Here is a 22,723-nt window from a genome sequence, read left to right as displayed (position 1 = left end):
TGTCCGCATTCAGAGAGGTCCATCGTAGTAATAGTATGACCATACGACTGTCGTGGTGGCCGGCATCCAATCGCATGACAATGGTTTCACTGACAACTCACTCATGGTAACCAACGCCCGATTCGCATGGCAACGTTTTATTCCATATTATATTATATGTTTCAACTGTTTATATGCTATGGCTGAATTATTTATCTCACATGAACAGTTTGTGTTTTCTTTTCTATATTATATTGTATTCAATTTAACTGGTGTTTTACTCACTCAACCTTGTGTTGACAAAATTATTTTTATTTTATACCATATGCAGGTTATTGTTTGAATTGATTCAGGATTTGGTGAAGATTTAGGATTGCTTATGTTAGAAGAGATATTATCAAGACTAAATCAAGACTTAGTTAAATTTAGATTATGAATTATTTTGTTTATATGAATTATGTACTTTGTATTTTATTTATTTGAAAATTAATTAAAGTTAATAGATATTGTCGTTTTTAAATATTTCATGATAGTACCTTGAGAGTTGTGAACAATCAGGTCAAGCCCTGACATTTCTGCCTTAGGTTGGGGTGTGACATAAACGGTTGCAATTATTCTTTCATTGCTTCAACCCAAGACGAATCTTCAAGCGCCATACGAACACTTTTCGGTTTCATTTGAGAAAGAAAGCAAGTGCATTTCGCAATACTAATGGTTTCTGATAAACGCATATCAGCATAAGCACACAATACATTAAAATCACTTGCATTAGCAATCTGATGACATGTCTGAACACTAGCATCGAGACAACCAATGATGTTTTCCTGAGGATGATACGTATGAATCCGAAGTGCCGGATTTTTAGGCACAACAACATGATTACTTCAGTTAGTCGAATTTTCTTCAGCATCATGAGATGATTCGCCAACCTCAGGATTATCTGTGAATGGAGCAGAAGAAGAATCAACAAAATGACCATCATCCAATGATACAAAAATTACATAATAAGTATCAGGATGATCATCTTAACTTCGTCACTATAATTAGAAGCCCTTGGAGTGGAAAACATTTGATCTTCCAAGTAAGCACCCACCAAGTCTTCATCCGGGAGATCAACTATGGGAGTAAAAGAATTAAATAAACTCTCATAATCGAACATCCAATCAGGACCCTTGCTAGCTTTGGCAATCAACATGATACCATTCTTCAACACAACCCAAAGAGAAACTGAAAACCCGTTTCATAGGTGATGCATAGCCCAATAAGTAACCTTCATTAGCCTTCTCCTTAAATTTTCCCGCATCACGTTTTAACATAGTGCAAGGACACCCAAAAGGTTCTAGTGTAACATCCCAAAAATTTCAGTAATGATAATTTATATATTATTTCTTACGATAGACAAGTTTACTTGAGTTGATAAAGAAATAATAAAATATTAAATATGGGAAGGTAGTAGGCTAATTAGATGGAATTAATCATGGACTAAAAAGGAAATATGGGCCTTAGGTCCATGGGCTTAAGGGAGTATAAATACCCCCTTAAACCCTAATTCTTTCCATTTCCATCCACCTTGTCCATAATATTCCCTACACACCATAAAACACACACACACACACACCTTGCCGTTTATGGCCGTGAGAGGAAGAAGAAGATCCGAGATAAATGAACCACCATATTCATTTATCACTTTTCCTCTCTCTTCAGGTAAATACATACCCACCTCGCGGTTACCCCCTTCCTCTTCTTCTTATATATAAACACACACATACATCCTAAACTAATCTACGTCTCATTTGTGTTTTCAAGAATCAAACTGGTGTAAAGCATCCTCCAGGAAGTTAAACGAACTTCACGTGAATAAACAAGTTCAAGACTCTCTAATCTCTCTTTTGAACCCTAGTCATATAACTAAGTGAGCTAAAACCCTTCTCTAATCTACCTTTATACTTACATAAAAGTTATACGTTTATGCTAAGACTTTCACCTAAAACAACAATCTACACATTTACATGTTAATTAATATATATAACCATGAACGTGTGTTAAAAAGTATGGATACATGTTATTTCATAACAAAATAATAAGCCTATGCCAACATCTTAAATATGTTTAATACGGATTACATGTTAATATATAGTGTGATTTCATGGCTAGAACTTATTAAAAGCACTTCCCCTAACATGTGTTATACAAGGTGATATTGTTTGAAGACGGATTTTCTTGTACAAAAGGCATGTATTATAAAGGATAAATTGTATTTGGATATTAGTTGGTAAAAGAAATGAAAACCAGATACGTTGAGAAGATATATAAATTTAAACGTATTTTCATAGTCAAAACGTAATTCATAATTTCGAGCAAAAAAATATTAATTTTTTTATATTGAAAATATGTTCATATAAATCTATGAATCTAAAATATGAGTCTTGAATAAAACTAAGTTTTATGTTTTAAAACGACAATTAATATATATTATTTGTAACAGCGACAATTTGTGTCAAAACGGCGATCTTTACATAAATGTATATTTTGAAGATATATATATATATATATATATATATATATATATATATATATATATATATGTTCGAGGTAAGAATAATAATAATTACATGTTAAACAACCCAAAATGGTATATAAAGTTGGTTTTGAAAACTACGAACGTTAATATAAATATATTATGTTTTACTAAACACATTAATCGTAACTTTAAGAAATATTAATTAGAAATAATAAACACTTTCAATATATATTTACTTATTACTTGATAAAGCGAATTGTTTGTATTTAATCAAATGACAGATAATATAAACTGACGTAAATATGAAGTACATACTTAATATTTATATATATAGTTATATAAATACTCATTTCAAAAAGATATAAAACTTGTCACCAACGGGTCGACAAAAAACTAACGTATGAATAGTTACGAAATAAGTGAAACGATTGGTTCGTGAAAGCAACCGACACCTTAAACGAAACGATCGGTTGGTGAAAGCAACCGACACCTTAAACGAAAGGATCGGTTGGTGAAAGCTACTGACACCTTAAACGAAACGATTGGTTGGTAAAAGCAACTGACACCTTAAGCGAAATGATCGGTTGGTGAAAGAAACCGACACAATAAACGAAACGCCTGATGGGTGAAAACAATCGGCACGAACAACGAAACTACTAGTTGGGTGAAAGCGACTAGCATAAACCGACTTGCGAGTTAATAACGAACTAACTGACCTTACACGTTTTGGACGTTTGAAGGCGGCGAACTGTGATTAATCTGAAATTGCTATCGAAACGACCACTAAACTCACGATGTGAGATTCACTACCCCCTTTTTACTGGTTTTTAAATCCGGGAGGGGGGGACATACACATCTACTTTTATATACGATAATTATAAACAAAACAAACAATCCTTATGCGAACATGAGTGGAACTATGTAGTGTTATAAGTTTTTTGCTTGCATACTATAACCATTAGCTAACAGAGTTAGCCACGAGAATATACGAATAGTACTATTGACGTTGACATTTCCCCCTACTGTTTGGTTAGTCGCGCTAACCTCCGATATTGCATCGAAACAAGGTGTGTATATTCTATCTATGAGATTTGAACATGGGAAAAAGATATAACTCATGGTTTAGTTATAGGCTCAAGGTTCGTCATATTAATTCGTAGATTTAGCTAGTCTACGGAGGATCATCATATTTGTGTCCGTAGATTATCGTATACTTGTTGGCGAACTTATTCAACGATTTATGAATAACGTATTTTCATATAAGTGTCAAAACCCGTGAATTCACCAACCATTATGTGGACCTTTTTTAAACATATGTTTTTCAGAGAATTAACAACGTTCATAAAGAATCATGAAGACGAAACCTCAATACATAATTAGGATGCCATTTTGGAGGATTTGCTTGTATAACCCTATCGATGTATAGGGTCATATATGAGAAATCTCCTAATTTTTTTTCAACAAATTTTATTTGAAATTAAGTTATGATTTGTAAACGTTTTTTTAATACTATTGGTATCCTAATACATGTATGTTGGCGATAAATATATGCTTACGGTATACATGACGTCACTCACCCGTACTTCCGCATCGGCGGGGTGTGACACTTTTAACGGTCAAACAAACGGAAAACTCAAGTGCAAAAAAAAAAAAAAAACCACATGGTCCAAATCTATGAAATCCCGATCACAGAGTTAAAACCTGCGTGTTGTGTTTCACCATAAGGACCATAATTTCAATTAACAAAAAAAAAGGAAAAAAAAACAAAAAAGCGATAGTTGACGTGGTTGGGTCAAAGGGACAACAATATACTATCACCTCAACTCTTGCGCTTTGTTTTTGAGTTTTTTAACCAAGGAAAGAAAAGGAAATGAGAGGGAAGGATAAGAAAGGGAAGGGAAGGGAAGGGAAGGAATTTTTTTTTAAATTATGTGTGTTCTTGAGTTGGAAGGAAATTAGAGGAAATGAAAGGATAACTATGTTAAAAAAATAGTTATCCTTAGTAATCATCCCATTTTTGGGAGGATAACTTATTGGGAAAATACATTAATTTAATCCCTCCTAACTTCTCCTACTCATTTCCTTTCCATCCTAAATAAAACTCAAAAACACCCATTTTTTAACTATCCTTAGTTTTTCTTTCCTTTCCCTCCTTTAAAAAAGCTCAAGAATAAGGCGTTGGTTTGTATTACAATTATGCACGTTCAATCCTTCTTCAACACGCCTACTTTTCTCTAGGGGTAGAATTGCCAATTCATTATTGTTTTGTTTGATTTATAGTAATAGGATATGAAGTTTGTCAAAAATAACATATGTGTGTTCTAATCTAATGCTGTAAAGTTATCTCATATGTGTGGTATTGAATTACTAACATTTTTAACACTAACTTTCTATAAAAATAATATGTTAAATTTGTATAAAAGTCTAATTTAAAAGTTTAAACAAATTACATAATTTATTTACAAATTTTAACTAAAAAATATTAAAGAGCACCACAGCGCACCAGCCCCTCTCACCGATCAACAGAGCTATCTCTGAGAATTGTTAAATTCTTTAAGCTAAAGGCGAAAAAATTGGGCCTTAAATAAAAAGGGTTGTTTGTTGGGTTTAAACAATTTAATTTTTAAATAAGCTTACTTGGTTATAATTTGGGTTGTATAAAACATTTTTTGTATAAAAATATGCTTAAACATGTCTCCAGTAAGACTAAACTCACATCATTTTGATTGAGAATCATACCATTTACCATTAAACCAAACTATTGGTTGTGTAATTGAGTTTTAAAAATTACTTATACATATTATGTTCATAAAAATATATATAATTTAAAAAAATCAGGTATAGCAAGTTGTCATACCGGGGCCGTCAACCACCCTGCAGGAAAGCTTAAACAATACGTATTATATTAAGAACTGTACTAGTTAACAAGGTTCTTGCCTCTCTTAACACTTTTCTAACATATAAAAATGTTTATTTGTAGTACAATAATAGTATGTATATGAATCACAATTATACCACATGGGGTAGTGAACACACCAAAGGAGGTATGATTATCCATGAAAGTTTGACAAAAATTAGGGCACGCATGCAATTATAATCTCATCATTTTCAAACCCCCCCCCCCCCCCCACAAATTATATCTTTCCTCTCCACAAAGATTAAATTATATATATACTATTATAATAAACAAGAAACATAGTTGTGCCACATGACACCTAATTGTCTAATTTTTTGCCAAGTGGCATCATTATTGTTCAACTTTAAAAGTGATAACTATCTAATTAATACAATTAATATATATATTAAGCATTCCATATTAATGATTTATCTATAATTTCATAGTAGTAAATAAATTAAAATAAAATAGAATTAAAAGAATATATGTAGAACTTTTGAAACTCATTTTAGTGTGTGTAAATTTGTGTTGTATGTTTTTAGTTTATTAGTGACAGATTCAGAAGATGTCACGATTCGTCTTTACTCTGAGCAATACGAAAATGGTTCATCTCATTTGATTATTTTTTACTATTAATTCTATATAATAAAACTTTTTATATGTATTGATAATTTTGTTAAAATGACATAGGAGAATAGCTTGACTATTATAATAAACCTTTTTTTTTTATTTTACAAGTTAAGACCATAAAATATACTTGACTATTATAAATGATAGGAAAATGGTCACATTTATCGGTGTTGCAAACCCGTTTTATACAAAATCATTGTAATGATTAAGATCATGAGCAGGGTGTTCGAAATACTAATCTGTTTCTTATAAGTTGATTATTTATTATTATGATTTGTTTGTGTTCTATCTTCTATGCAAAAATCTCAATATTGATTGATATATGGGAGGAATGATGGTTTGGTTTCAGTGATATACTTATTTGTTGCGAATAAAATCTTTGCAACAATTTTCAGCTCTTGAGACTTTTCAACAATATACTTAGGAGCACTTTTTTTTACAATTTTAAGCTCTTGAGACTTTTCAACAGTTTTGATGTGATTTTTCTACATGATTATTGCAACTTGAAAAGCCATAATCGTATAATAAGATAGTGTATGAGATTTAACTTGTAAAACCCGTGTAATACACATGGGTTTTTAACCTAGTTAGTATAACTGTATAAAATATTCACTCAAATATGAGTAAATGATTAATAATTTACCTATTCGAATAAAGTAAAATAATTGTATATACTTGTTATCTTTTGGTTAATTCTTACAATTCTTTTACCTTTAAACCTAAAATCTTAATTGACCCTAATTTATGTAATAAATCAATAATTAGTTACTTTTCTTTTACACTCTACTTATATATATACACACACACACACACACACACACACTATAATATACACACACACTATATTAAAATACATGTAGGAAGGGCAAGCAAGTAATTTAACAAAAAACTTTTAAAATTAAGAGGTACAACTTGTTCAAGCTTTGTGTACAAGTGTTTATTGCATAAAATATTACCAACAAAAGGTGTACAGCCCAAATTCCTTATTCTCCCGATTCATTTCAAATTTTGAATTCCTACAATACGCCATATATAACCAAAACCAAAATGCTCTAATCTCTCTCTCTCTCTCTCTCTCTCATCAGGCCATGGCAGTGGTTCACAATTCACCACCGAAAGCCAGGGGTTCCTTTTCATCATTTTCATCAACATTGTCCCTTAAACAGCCTATATCTCTGTCCACACCACAATCATAGTCAGTTTAGGTAAACTTTCAAACCCTAATTTGGTTTATTTTGTATTCAAATCATCATTTTCTAATTTTATTTTAGGGTTACGAATTTGGGGTATTTGTTAGTTAGGGTTCACCCACAGTCCCACACCCACAAATCAATTTCTTTCACTCTAGAATTCTGAAAGGCGATCAGGAGAATACCCTTCAAGAAGAATAACAACAGCAAAAACAACATGAACAATCAGATTATATACAGCTTGGCCCTTTTCCCATCAATAACTTCAGGCAAACCATAATAGTTTAACTCTTTGTATAGCTGCTCCTATTCAAACTTGGGTTCTTGATACGGATTTTCTTTCAATTTAAGTAATGGTGTTCGTATTCTTATTTTTGTTGTTACCCCTAAAACATTCAGAAATCAAGGGTTTCTTTATTGAAAAAAAGTATTTGAATTTATCCCAATAATTATTTATCATGTATAAGAACTATCTTATGCGGGTTCATGATTTTCTCTTCGTTTCTTAATTCTAGCTTTAAATTGAATTAAACACAAAAGGCATCCAGAATTGTTGCCCTTGAAAGACGTTGACTCTAGCATATTCTCCTGGAATCCAAGATCTTTATGTTGTTCTCGTGGTGTACTTTTACTAAAATTGATGAAGTTAATACTTGTTTTGTTTTGCATCTTAATAGCTTCAAAACTGGTTTCTTTGGGTTTCTGCAGTGCAGGCCAGCAGAAAGACAAGAAATAATTCAAATATCTTCAGGGTCTAGAGAACTCGACAGGATTTTTGATCGTAATGCCTTTTATTATATTTGTCTTAAAAAAAAAACCATCTAACCGGTTGTAAATTATCTGCGTTTAATAGGAGGAATTGAAACTGGATCTATTACCAAAATATATGGCGAGTTTTGTTATGGAAAACTCAACTTTGTCACACGCTATGTGTAACTTGCCAAGTAAGAATGCGTCTTTTTGATTATCATGAATTAATTTGTGTTTTAACTTTTACAAAAGCTTACAAATATTCAAACCTTTGTTGATCCCTGAAGGTACATTCAGGCCACAAATACTCTTATGATAACAACAGGTAATTGAGATTGCCATCATGATTAACATGTTTTTTAACCATTTATTTAAGGTACATTCAGGCTTTTTTTTCTTTTGGTATTTGACCTATTGACTTATGAATGAATTGGTTTGGTTTGTGTTGTTATCTCGAAAGGGTCAAACTTGAAGTGACCCTTTACCCACCCAGCATATTTGTTGACTTGATCATGATAAAAAGATATATTTCTTAAAGCATATAAAGTCAGATTTAATCTTGTAAAATTATAATTCGTGGCCTTGTGTACGAATTTTGAGAGTTCAAAGGTTTATATTTGTGTTTGTCATAATAGTATAGTCTTGTAAATTGTAATCGTATTTAACACATTACTTATTTATAAATTTAAAGAAAAAGGAGAAAAGTATTTTTGCATGTCAATTCAAGTTGTAAAAAGTACTTTTGACGCAAACTGCTTACTATTCCAATTCCAAAGGTCAGTTTGATCATTTTCATGTCGAGGGTATTTGTGTCAAAAATGAGTAAATTTTAGTAATTTTTAGTACGAGTAGGTGTGTGTCAAAATGAGTAATTTAACCGTCAAAATGGATTTGTGTGAAAATGAGTGATTTTTGGGTCAAAATGGACCCGGTTGACTTGCTAACAACTGTTTTACGTTTCAGTTCACGAGTTTACCTTTTGGATATGTAAATACTTCATTTTGGAATCTTTTTAGCTAAGACAAACCCAGATATAAAAGAACTTTGGAATAAAGCTGAGGTATGACTAGATTCCATGTATATCACAAGAAGGAATTGTCACATAGAATAAAGGTAATTAATCAAAATTATAATCAATATCACATTTTATTCTTAATAAACCGAATATGTTAATCCGATTTAATAAAAAAAGACCACTTTCAGCTCATTTCAAAGCACCATGCGGACTCAGTTCCTAATTTTAATAAAAATGACTTTTGCGGTTCATCATTAGGTAAATCTTTAAATGCAGGTTTGTAGTGTGTTTATTGCTTACCATAACATTCAGATTTGACAATATGAATCTGACATGTTGACCTGTTTTGCAACAAGTCAGCTTGGTTATGCAGCTTAGAAGTACCAAGCATCTACAAATAATGCTTCATCTCACCAATGAACACCAGATTTATAGATCGGCTGTGATATGTAAATCTCAGACCTATTTTCATCCCCTTTTTAAATATCATGCATAACTTCAATTGTAAGGCCCCGTTACCGATGCCCTACGTTAGCATTAGATTTACTCATAAACACAGTTCTAAATATCATAGTTATTTTAAACTTTCGCGGAATTATAATAATAGTCAACCATTCATTACAAACATCCATAACTTGTCTCTTAAAAATATAACATAAATTATATCATTCAAAACATCATGAAAAATCTTCAGATGCCAGCATGTTCAATCCTGCCATGTGTCCCACTCAAACCAGCTGTGTCAGTATGTTAACCTGCGTGCATACTAAAAGTCAGCTACGCTGAGTGAGTTCTAGTTAAACAGATGACATGCAATACATTCACATACTTATATATGCAACCGAAGGTACATACCTTCATATTTACTTACATACTTACATACGTACGTACTTTCATTCATTCCCTTCATACTTATATACATACTTTCATTCATACACATACTTTAAAGAACATTTTGCCCTATAACCTTCGCCGATATTATTAGGGTCGGTTCCCTACATTCGCCGATATTATTAGGGTCGGTTCCCTACATTCTCCGATATTATTAGGGTCGGTTCCCTAAATTCTCCGATATTATTAGGGTCGGTTCCCTACATTAACCGATATTATTAGGGTCGGTTTCCTACATTCGCCGACATTATTAGGGTCGGTTCCCTACATTCGCCGACATTATTAGGGTCGGTTCCCTTTTCTAACTATACCTTTCATACCTTTCTATGAATTCATAATTATAACTTCCATACATTCATACATCATTTATACATCATATACATATCAATCATATCTTTAAGCTATCCCTTGACGGTACATGCAATATCCGAATATCGTTCATGCATCGTCAAGCATTCATTCATACATAAATCATATAAGACATACACTTACCACTTAAGGTAAGTGTAATAACTGATCACATCGAGTATGCACACAACCCCGAAAACATAACAAGGAATGGGGCTAGAAACTCACCTGAATGTGGTTACGTTCATCGTTTATGGTTATTCCTTTCTTTAGTTGTGCACGACTAACCGTATAACAATTACATGTATCAATTATCTATCGCTACCCATATCGTGTTTCTTGTTTAATTATAACCCTCAACGAACTGGGGTCTGGGGGGCAGCGCCCCTGGCAGCGGGGTCTAGGGGCGGCAGCCCCTAGCAAGGTCCATTAACTGTCTTAACACATTTTTCATTAGAATTCTATATTATTATTTTATTTGCTACCTCAAAAGGTTCGAGGGCTTCTTTGTAATTAATCCATTTTTTTATAAGTCCAGGAACCTTTCTGTCATTCTTTCAAACTTTAGTGCCTCATCCAGTTCGTCATCCAGTTCTTTAACGAATTAACTCCTTCGTTATCTCATAACGAATGGACCTTTATAACGAACTGGCTTCTATAACGAACCGACTCTTTATAACGAATTGAACCTTCTGCAACGAATGAACCTTCTAACGAATGAGGGTTCATTCATTACTTCTCCGTTGAATTACTTAACGAACTGCTTCTACTCTCTATCTCTTCTTAACGAATGGGCATAACGAATTAGGGTTAATTCGTCATCTTTCCTTAACGAATTGGCATAACGAATTGTGGTTTATTCGTTATGTTCCCTTAACGAATTAGGGTTAGGTTAGAGAATGCCAGAAACATTCTCTGATAACCTTAAATGCTCGCGCCGCCTTTCTGGCGCCGTCGTCGCCGGAACACCGGGATCTCGCCGGAAAGCGAGATCTCGCTTGTTTTCCATCGTTTTTCGTCCCGTTCGATCCAGATCTGAGCTAGGGTGACCCCTAGGCTCATCTTTTGCTCGATTCATACCCGATTCCACCCGGATCCTGTGACTTTAACGGTTTAAAGGTGTCGGCTCGTCGTTTCGCGACTAGATCTAGCGGGTTTGGATCTATACGATATCATACTATCATTACCTCGGGTTGATGCTCGGGTTTCTTGGTGATTTCAGCTAGAGAGAGAAAGTAGGATGAGAGAGAGCTAATTGTGTGTTTTTGATGGTGTAAGAGCATTCACATCCTATTCCCTAAATTTATGTGAGGAGAGTATGTAAATTATAGGGTGAGGTTTTGAGTGGTAGTGAGTAGGATGTTACATCAACTTAACTATTTAAATCCACTTTAATCCCTGTGTTGTTGTTGTTGTTAATGAATTGCTCTCATTTTTCAAACTTCATGGCAAGATGTAAAAGTTTTTGTTTTATGTTTCAGATTTGTTGCTTCAGCTCGTCGGTGAAAACATTGGAAGTCTCGTTGGTAAATAGTTTGGGATATACAAAAAGATATGCACGGTGGTTTCAAGTACTTATATCTCATTTAACGCATGGGTTTGTTTGTGTAAAATCCTTTTTTGATAAGAATTAATAAAATAAATTTCGTTTATTTTATAGTGTGTCATTTATCGGATTAAATAAATAAACTAATAGAAGGTGGGCTTGGACTTTAAAAGATGAAATAAGAGATGGAATGGGCCTTAGGTCCATGGGCTTAAGGGAGTTTAAATACCCGTTAAACCCTAATCCTTTCCATTTTTATCCATCTCTACACCATAGCCTACACCATCAAAAACACACACAAACACCATCTCATATCCTGAGTCAAGATCCGAAGGTGAAAACCCGATCTTGTTGGTGCTAGAACGTGGTGACGAACCGAACCAACATCAATACTAAATCGTGTTTGTAGAACGACTCGTTTAATGTACGTTTATATTTAGAAATCATTCATTTAGGTTTGGATTTGTTTGGGAAATCATAGATCTGTTTGAGTATGTTAAAAACGAATCCAACACAACAAAACCTACTGAAATCCATTAAAAATATATAGGTTAATTTGTTAAATGAGTAATCGGGTTTACGAATGAACAAATCGGACTGTGTAAATGCGATTTATGAAGGATTTGATGGTTAGGGTTTATAGGCGCTGAGATTGCGAGTTCATTGATACCTAAATCATGATGTTTCGTTAAGGATCGAAGGTTTAACTGCAGATATGATAAACTTTGACTGCGTATGTTATTGACGATTTTGACTTTGACCCTTGAGTCAAAGATCTGGATAAGAACCGTCGATATTTCGTTATGGTTGATCATTCGTTACTCGTTCATAACGAATGGGACCCATTCGTGTGACTTGATAACGAATGAGCCCTTAATTCGTTATCTATCCATTCGTTAAATAAGATAACGAATCTGGTAATTCGTTATATGCTCATTCGCTATGCTAAGGTAATGAATCAAGTCATGTTCAGATAACGACACTCGCTATGCATTAGCGAGTGTCGTCACGACCAAGCTGTCGGTTATGCCACCCAATCGTTTGGTGATGAGGCAATGTATTGTGGGAATCGATTAAACAGAGGAAGAGTCAGGAAGAAATTAAGGCATTGAAGTGGGAGGATCTGAAAGAGCTGGTGATGAAGAGGTTATGTGATGACGTTGAAGTTGAGAGGGCAGAAATGAAATTCCTGAACTTAAAAGCAGGAAAGATGACACACCGTGAGTATACCACAGAATTCAACCGAATGTCTAGGTTGGTGCCCGATATCGTCAACACCGAAGCTAAGAGAATCAAGTGTTATGTGAGGGGATTGCCAAAGTGTAGGGCCCCATTACCGGTGCCTCATATTTGGACGTTGGATTTACTCATAAACGCAGTTCTAAATATCATAGTTAATTAAAAACCTTCGCGGAATAATATAAAACCTCAAACATTCGTTACAAATATCCATAATTTGTCTTTTAAAACATAACATAAAATATAACATTCAAAAACATCATGACAATCTTCAGATGTCGACCTCTTCAATCCTGCCATGTGTCCATCTCAAACCAGCTGTCTCAATCTGTTAACCTGCGTGCATACTAAAAGTCAGCTACGCTGAGTGAGTTCTAGTTAATCACATAACTTACTTTACATACACATATACGTGCCCGAAGGTACGCATTACATACATATCCTGTTCATCAATTGTCCATACACATTCCTAGTTAACCATACATTATTAAGGGCATTTCACCCTACATACCTCGGATATTAGTAGGGTCTGGTACCCTCCATCCTCGGATATTATTAGGGTCCGGTCTCCCTCCATCCTCGGATATTATTAGGGTACGGTACCCTCCATCCTCGGGTATTATTAGGGTTCGGTCACCCTTTCTTCCATATCTCCATACCATACTTTTCTATATACATAATAGTAAGTTTCATACGTACATACATCAAACCATTACCTAGCATTACATGCAATATCTGAAGATCGTTCACGTACCGACAAGAATCATTCATACTCTCCACATAATACACATACGGCATACACTTGTCACTTAGGATAAGTGTATTAACTAATCACATCGAGTATGCACACAGCCCCTAAAACATAACAAGGAATGGGGCTGGAAACTCACCTGAATGCGATTACGTTCACCGTTTATGGTTATTCCTTTCTTTAGTTGTGCGCGACTAACTGTATAACAATTACACGTATCAACTCTCTATTGCTACCCATATTGCGTTTCTAGCTTAATTACAACCCTCAACGAACGGGGGTCCGGGGGCAGCGCCCCTGGCAGCGGGGTTCTAGGGGCGGTAGCCCCTTGCAGGGTCCAAGGGGAAGAGCCCTTAGCTGGTATCTTCTATAAATTAATAAAGTTCAAGGGCTATTTTGTAGTTAAATCATTCCTTTTTAAGTCCAGGGACTGTTTTGTACTTCTCTTAAACTTCTAGTTCGTTAATTGACTATTTAGCGAATTGGTTTGTCATAACGAACTGGTCCTTATAACGAACTGGGCCCTCTAACAAACTGGTTCTTATAACGATTTGAACTTTATAGCGAACTAGACCCTTGAAGAATCAGTCTATATAGCGAATCAGATCTTTTAAATTCGTTATCTCTAGTTCGTTATCTTATCCTTAACGAATTTAAATACCAACTAAGTCTAGTTCGTTAGACTTCCTTTAACGAACCATTTGGCGAATCACCCCTAGTTCGTTAACTCCCTGTTAACGAATTGGGGTTTGGTCAGAGAATGTCAAAACATTCTCTGACATCTCTTAACTTTGTACCACTTTCCGGCGCTGCCTTTCCGTCGTCGCCGGAAAAACGCGGTTTTGCCGGAAAAACGAGTTTTGACTCGTTTTTCACCCTTTTTCGCCCCATTCGATCCAGATCTGATTTAGGGTGATCCCTAAGCTCATATTAGGTTCGGTTTATACCCGATTCCACCCGGATGTCGTGACTTGAATGGTTTAACGGTGTCGGTTCGTCATTTCATGACCATATCTAACGGGTTTAAGCTCATACAACATCATACTATCATTACCTTGGGTCGGGATCGGGGCTTCTTCTATGTTTCGGCTAGAGAGAGTGAGCTTAAGTGTGTGTTTTGGTGGTGTGTGGAATATGTGTGAAATGAATGATTAAATGGGAAATAAATGCTTATATAATTATGGATCATGGGCTTTTTCTTCTTTCCTTCATAACCCAAGTCCATAACCCACATCCATTTAACCCAACACTAGCCCGACTCATAATAACCCTGTTACCGGTGCCTCACTTTATCGTTGGATTTACTCATAAACGCAGTTCATAATATCAGAGTTAATAAAAACATTCGCGGAATATTAAAACATTCAAACCATTATATTACATAACCATCCTTTCTTGACTTAATGGGCATTTCAATTATTTAAACATAAAACATTGTCTTTTAAAACGTCATAACATAACACTTCATTGAGATGCCAGTGTCTTCAAATCCATGCCATGTGCTTCCCCTCAAGCAAGTTGTCTCATTCTACCCACCTGCGTGCATACTAAAATTCAGCTACGCTGAGTGAGTTCTAGTTAATCAGACGACATACAATACATTCACATACTAGCATATGCACCCGGAGGTACATACCTTCATATCTTCTTACACACTTACTTACATACGTACTTTCATTCCTTCTTTCGTACTTACTTACATACTTTTATTCATACATATACGTTTTAAAGAGCATTCCGCCCTATAACCTTCGCCGATATTATTAGGGTCGGTTCCCTACGTTCGCCGATATTATTAGGGTCAGTTCCCTACATTCGCCGATCCTATTAGAGTCGGTTCCCTTCATTCGCAGACATTATTAGGGTCGGTTCCCTACATTCGTGCTACTATAACATACTTGTCATTTACATACTTTCCTTGACAATATGTTCAATCTCCGAAGAGCGTTCACGTACCATCAACATTTCATACATACATTGTTCATACATCATACATATTCATACATACGTCATTCATACATCATACATATCAATCATACCTTTAATTAACACTTGACGGCACATGCAATATCCGAAGATTGTTCACGCGCCGTCAAACAATCGTCATACATAAATCATACAAGGCATACACTTACCACCTAAGGAAAGTGTATTGACTATCACATCGAGTATGCACACAGCCCCGAAAACATAACAAGAAAGTGGGTCTAGAAACTCACCTCAATGCGGTTGCGTTCACCGTTTATGGTTATTCCTTTTTGAGCTGTGCACGACTAACTGTATTATCATTATACTTATCAATAAACTATCACTACACATATCGTCTTTCTAGTTTAATTATTACCCTCAACGAACGGGGGTCCGAGGGCAGCGCCCTTGGCAGCAGGGTTCTAGGGGCGGCAGCCCCTAGCGGGGTCCAAGGGGCAGAGCCCCTGGCTGGGGTTAAGCTGCCAGGTTAGCTTGGAAAAATTTTATTTTCATTAACTGTCTTAACACATTTTCCATTAGGATTTTGAATCATTAAATAATTTGCTACTTAAAGTCCAAGGGCTTCTTTGTAATTAAATCATTCTTTTCTAAGTCCAGGGACTGTTATTGTCATTTCGTTAAACTTCTAATTCGTTACTGGTTCATAACGAATTGGCTTATCTTAGCGAACTGGTTCCTGTAACGAATTGAACCCTTTAACGAACTGGACTCCTTAGCGAATCAGTCCATATAGCGAACCGGTCCAAGTAGCGAATTGGACGTTTTAATTTGTTATTTCTTTTAACGAACTAACTATCACGAATCAAGGGTAATTCGTTACCCTTTCCCTTAACGAATCAGACACGAACCAGAGCTAGTTCGTTATGCCCCCTTATACGAATCAACTAACGAATTACCTTTTAATTCGTTAGGCTTCCATAGCGAACTAGGGTTAGGTCAGGGAATGTCAGAACATTCCCTGACATTCTTACCTCGTATTCCCCTTTTCCGGCGCCGCCTTTCCAGCGTCGTCGCCGAAAAACCGCGGATTCGTCGGAAAAATGAGTTTTAACTCGTTTTTCACCGTTTTTCGTCCCGTTCGATCCAGATCTGAGCCAGGGTGATCCCTAAGCTCATCTAAGGTTCGGTTTATACCCGATTCCATCCGGATCTCGCGAATTAAACGGTTTAACGGTGTCGGCTCCTCGTTTCGTGACCATAACTAACGGATTAAGCTCATACAACAAAATACTATCATACCTTGGCTCGGGATCGGTTTCCTTGGTGATTTCGGCTAGAGAGAAAGAGCATATGTGTGTGTTTTTGGGAGGTGTAAGGGATATGTGTAAATGAGGGATTAAATGGTGATTATGGTTTATATATTTAGGGATCATGGGCTTAAGCCCATGGTTTTTCCTTATTTCTTTCATACCCAAGTCCATAACCCATATCCATATAACCCAACACTAGCCCAACTCATTTTCTAGTTATCTAAATCGATAACGACCCACTATAAAATAGACGAAATTTATTTTATTATTATAACCAAAAGTAGGATGTTACATATATATATATATATATATATATATATATATATATATATATATATATATGTCCAACATATGAATATGTGTGAATGATTAAAGAAAGTATATGTACGTTACGGGTATGTAAAGGCAGTGTGTACGAAGATGAAGAAGTAAGGGATCAGACCCTAATAATATCTGAGATAGAGAAGAAAAGAGGGATCAGACCCTAATAATATTTTTGATAGAGAAGGAAGGGAACAGACCCTAATAATATCTGAGATAAACAAGAAAGGGATCAGACCCTATTAATATCTGAGATAGACAAGAAAGAGATCAGACCCTAATAATATCTGAGATAGACAAGGAAAGAGGGATCAGACCCTAATAATATCTGAGATAAAAAATTGACATAATTTCTAATAATTAATATTTAATATATCATAAATTAAATAACCTTTTTATCATCGTTTATAAATATTATTCGACACATATGATTTATTTAATATGTCACGGTTGAATATATATATATATATATATATATATATATATATATATATATATATATGCGTGTGTGTTATATACATTTTAATGAATTGTTAACGTCAGATAATCTAATATTATTATTTATATAAGGTATCACATTGTTGTTTTACTTAAAAGAATCCAACATACAAAGAAAAATAAAGAAAAAATGATAATTGAAAACATATACCATGAAACATAAATGTATGATTTGGGATTTCACACCGATGTTTAAGTTGAAGCATGTAATATTTTCAACGAATTATTAATATACATTTCACTTTGTTTTTAAAAATTAAATTAATCACATATTAATTTCTTATTGATATTATTTATAGTAGATTCAACTGATTATGGGATTCCACACCCAAAACATAATTTTCTTTTTATATTCACCATTTTAAATTTGGTTATATATGTTCAATTTTTTTTGAATTTGTGTTCCTAATATTTTTACAATTAAATTGTTCTTACGTTTGCAGTCAAGCAGGTCCAAAAGATTCACAATACAAAGTTGATCATTTATTTCAAAGTTTATATTCTTAGGATAAAGGAGACGAAGGTTGTGGGAGATACAATGGAGATTTTTTTTAGGTTGTATATCAAAATGTGAATACTAAAAAATATTTATTTAAACCATTATGAAATTCGAATTATTGACCACTTATACACTTATACAGTTGAACTTTGATCATATATTTAAAAACCGAATTTTAATAGGTTAATCATCTTATTGAATTTGACTATTTTTATTGATATGATTTGACTCTAATTTTGGTAAATGTATACATTATTATAATTTTAATAATAATAATAATAATAATGATTTATTCTCATTTCTATTTATACACTTGTTCTCTTTGTTCTTATCACTTTACATGTTGATTTACATAGTTGGACTTTGACTATATTTTAAAAAACCGAATTTGAATAAATTAATCATTTAAATTCAAAACATATATGTATATTTTATGTTTTCTAAAATTCCTGCCCATGTGTTACCAGGTCACTCATTAGGTTATTTAATTCAAAAGTGAATTTTTTTTTCAAGATGGTAATTTAGTAACTATTAATATATTTTTTCAATCTGACCTTTTTTAGAAAGAATTCGAATTTTGCAGCTAAGCAAGTCCAAGAAACTCACAATACAAAGTTGATCATTCATTTCAATTTCATATTGCATCAAGGAGATGGAGGTTGTGGGTTATAGTTTACTTTTAATTCGTAGTTTGGTACCATATTGTTCTTTTGTATTATTAGATTATAAATATATTTTGGTATATTGTTAGTTCAAATACTAGCTGGATTATTATGGATTTGGAACTATGACCTGGGTTTGAAAAAATTAAGTATATTTTTTTACAAGTTCTTATGTTATTGTTTTTATATTTTCAACCGTGTGTAACACGGGCTCAAGTTATAAAATAGATTTGAAACCATTGACTCGTGCTGCAAGTTATAAAATATTTTTACTTTTCATTTATCTTTGTTAGTCTTTGTATGTTTTTGTATTTGATTCAAATAAGTTATGATATCTTATAATTCATGTAAAATAATCATTTATTTATAAGTACAACATTTGCATTTCACTAAATTTATATGATGTTACATATATATTATGTTTTTAAATTTGTTCCACCGTGTGTAACACGGGTACTATCCTAACTTATGTTTAATATGTGTGTTTGTTTAATATGATAGTGAAAAAATATTATGATTTTGATGACCAGTTTGTTGCATTTTTTAAAAGCATCTGAATTTTAAGATTGTGGTTATAAAGTTATGTTAAAATTTATGATTTTCTAAAATGTTTTCTTGTGAAATTTTATGATTGTCTATATTTATATGGTAATTGTTACATTCACACAATTTGTTTTTAGTTTTACATAATCCTCTAGATTAATATAAACTCATTATGACATACATTAACATTTTAGTTTATACTTAATTTTAGTTTAATACTTAATCAGGTTGCATGGTTTGTTTTGTTTTTCAGGTTCTAAAGCAAAATGTTTTTGTTTTTGGACGGAAATTTTTGAAGTTCATGCTAGGATACTACGGTTTAAACATTTTCATGACTTTGCTAATATAGACAAGTTTGTGTAACTATTAGCGTTTTATGTAGACAATCTTACTCTTTAATATTTTTGTTAGACCATCTTAATGTTAAATATTTGTTTTCTCTAATATGTTATTTATGAAATTTTATGGTTGTCAATATTGATTTTGTTATTTATATGTTAGTAATTATTACACCTGTTGGTATGTTAGGTTTATATTTTATTTAATCTGCTATTGTTTTGTAAATTTCCAGGTGTCTTAGGAAAATGGATTTTCTTTTGGTATATTTTTTTGATGATGTTCATGATGGTTTAATATCAATGAACATTATTAGTTATTTTGTTAAAGTGTTTTGGTTGTTCGGTTTAAATTAACTTCTTGTAATTTTGAAGTTTTAATATAAAGACAATGTAAATCTATAACGTTTTGGTACGAATCGTTGAAGAAGTATTATGTTTATTTAAATTGATATTTAACTTGATTATGTTTAGTGACATGTTATTCCATCCGCGTGTTACGCGGGTCTATACCCTAGTGTGTGTGTGTGTGTGTGTATAGAAGACGGTTCAAATAAAAAATAATTGTTTTGTGAAAAGTGTGAAATTGATTTAAATTAAAGCAAACCACCTAAATAGGAAACTATACCATGTAAATAAGAAACTATGCGGTTTATCAGAACTACTAATCTCAACTAGATCCTAGATCCAAGGGTCTAGATCTCTTCTTATGTTTCTCACAAAATTATTATTTTTTTATATTAACCCTATATATAGGGGAGGGATATTTTGGAACCTTAATGAGTTGTAAGAACTTTAAGAACTCAATATGGACCACACATTTAATTAAATGAGTATGGAATATGTGGCTGAGAATAAATCTGATTAAAAAATTAATCAGGAGAGAGAATAAATATTTTTGATGATTACACAAGTTTAAATGTTAGTTACACATGTGTAATAAGTCGATTAAGTGTGTAAAAAAAATACTGTAATTTTTTTTATGTTACTTACACTTACTTATTACATACGTTTAAAAAATTTCAAAAAAAAATGTTACGTTGAGTTGTTTCAAGTTCTTAAAACTTAAAGTGGTTCTCAAAAGAAATCAATCATATATATATATATACATACATACATACATACATATATATATATATATATATATATATATATATATATATTTATATATATATATATATATATTGTTGGAAAATTAGAATATGTTGAATAGAGCTTAATTAGAATAATTGATATTAAACTTTTCATTTGGTCATGAAACCTTTTGATGACAATTGATTAGTTTTTGTTATATTATTAAATTTCTAATTAAGTGAGATGTAACATTCGTTACTTTCTAAACCCGAAAATCCGACCTATTTTAAATTTTCGGTTTTAACTTATAAATATATGTATAAATATAAGTATATATTTCAAGTTTTCGTCTTAAGTATTCTTACTAGGTCTCGATGTGTTTGTATATTTTGTTTATTATCTATACAATATCCTCGATAATTCAAGAAATAATTCAATCGTTTTCTATACGTTTCACTTAAATTACAAAACTCCGGTAATTAAAGTTTTAGCTAAACGAATCCCTAGCTATCCAAGTGTAACATACAAATAATCGAAAATATACTAACTTGTAATCCATTAATTAACTATATAAAGTTCAAGGTTCATTATGTAATTATAGTAAATCATTATTTAAAGTTATTTGAAACTAGAGGGGCTAATATGTAAACTTATATTATTATTAAAAAAACTAGCAGCCCCCGTCTCCCACTTTACTTGCGGTTTTCTGGCGACAAGCTCCAGTGGTCGGAAATCAGCGCCGGAGAACACCAATAATCGCATTAAAACGTTGCTCAACTCGTTAAATCATCCCAAACGACTTCTCCATTAAATATAAACATTATTATGCGATTTATTTCGTCATTTAACAACCCATTAACTGGTATTAATCTCTAACCCGTCGGATTATATTCATAAATCTAATAACTCGAATAAAATACCGAAAGTTCCAATTAGCACCATAAAAAGGATCCTAACCTTCAACTAAACTCTCTACAAACATCAATATACACTAACATACTCTCTGTAATCAGTAAATTGTCCGTTAAAGTTTGTTTTCCAGTGAGTATGGTTCTCCGTCATCCCATAACAATTTGAGGTAATACTTATATGTTTTCGAATAATTTTAAGCCGATAATAAAAACCCCTAACAATGTTTAAGCAAACATGGAACCAAATGAACGAATTGAAACCTACGGTTTGTATGAGGAAGACGATGAACACGAGTTATAATATTTAAATTACTATTCTGATTATATTATCAAAGTACAAGGTGGTCCAGTAGTTAAACTATTGTGTTATGTCCATAAGGACACGGGTTCGAACCTGGGTCAATGCGTTTTTTAGTTTTATTTTTAAAATCTTTATATTAATTATTATAAACTATATATTGTTTAATAAATCATTTTTAAATCAAATAAAATTATTTTAAGTTAAGTAAAATTAATTATAAACTACAGTTATCTTTTTCACCTAAAAAACCAGTCTTTCAAACTCGACAAATTCGTTTTACACTCTTTTAAAATATATATATATATATATATTGTGTTTTGTTCGTTAAACTTTATAATCCGTTAACATATTTGTTTTCAAAATAAAATATATCGTTAACACCAATATTTCCGTAACCCTTATAATATTCAAACTTTACATTAATCTTATAGTTTAAACTAATATTGAATTTATAATTTATTAACAATTCGTTAAAACTCGTTAAAGCTTAACAATAATATTATATTATCAAAACTCCATAAATTGATAAAATATACATTAAACACTTCTAATCCCCGACAACCCGATCTATTTACCTTTTTAAG

The sequence above is a fragment of the Bidens hawaiensis genome, unplaced genomic scaffold (assembly GCF_021521415.1).
Source record: "Bidens hawaiensis isolate Kalapana, Puna unplaced genomic scaffold, B.hawaiensis_p1.1 tig00033556_1, whole genome shotgun sequence".
NCBI classification, from domain to species: domain Eukaryota; kingdom Viridiplantae; phylum Streptophyta; class Magnoliopsida; order Asterales; family Asteraceae; genus Bidens; species Bidens hawaiensis.
This window is presented reverse-complemented; position numbering follows the sequence as displayed.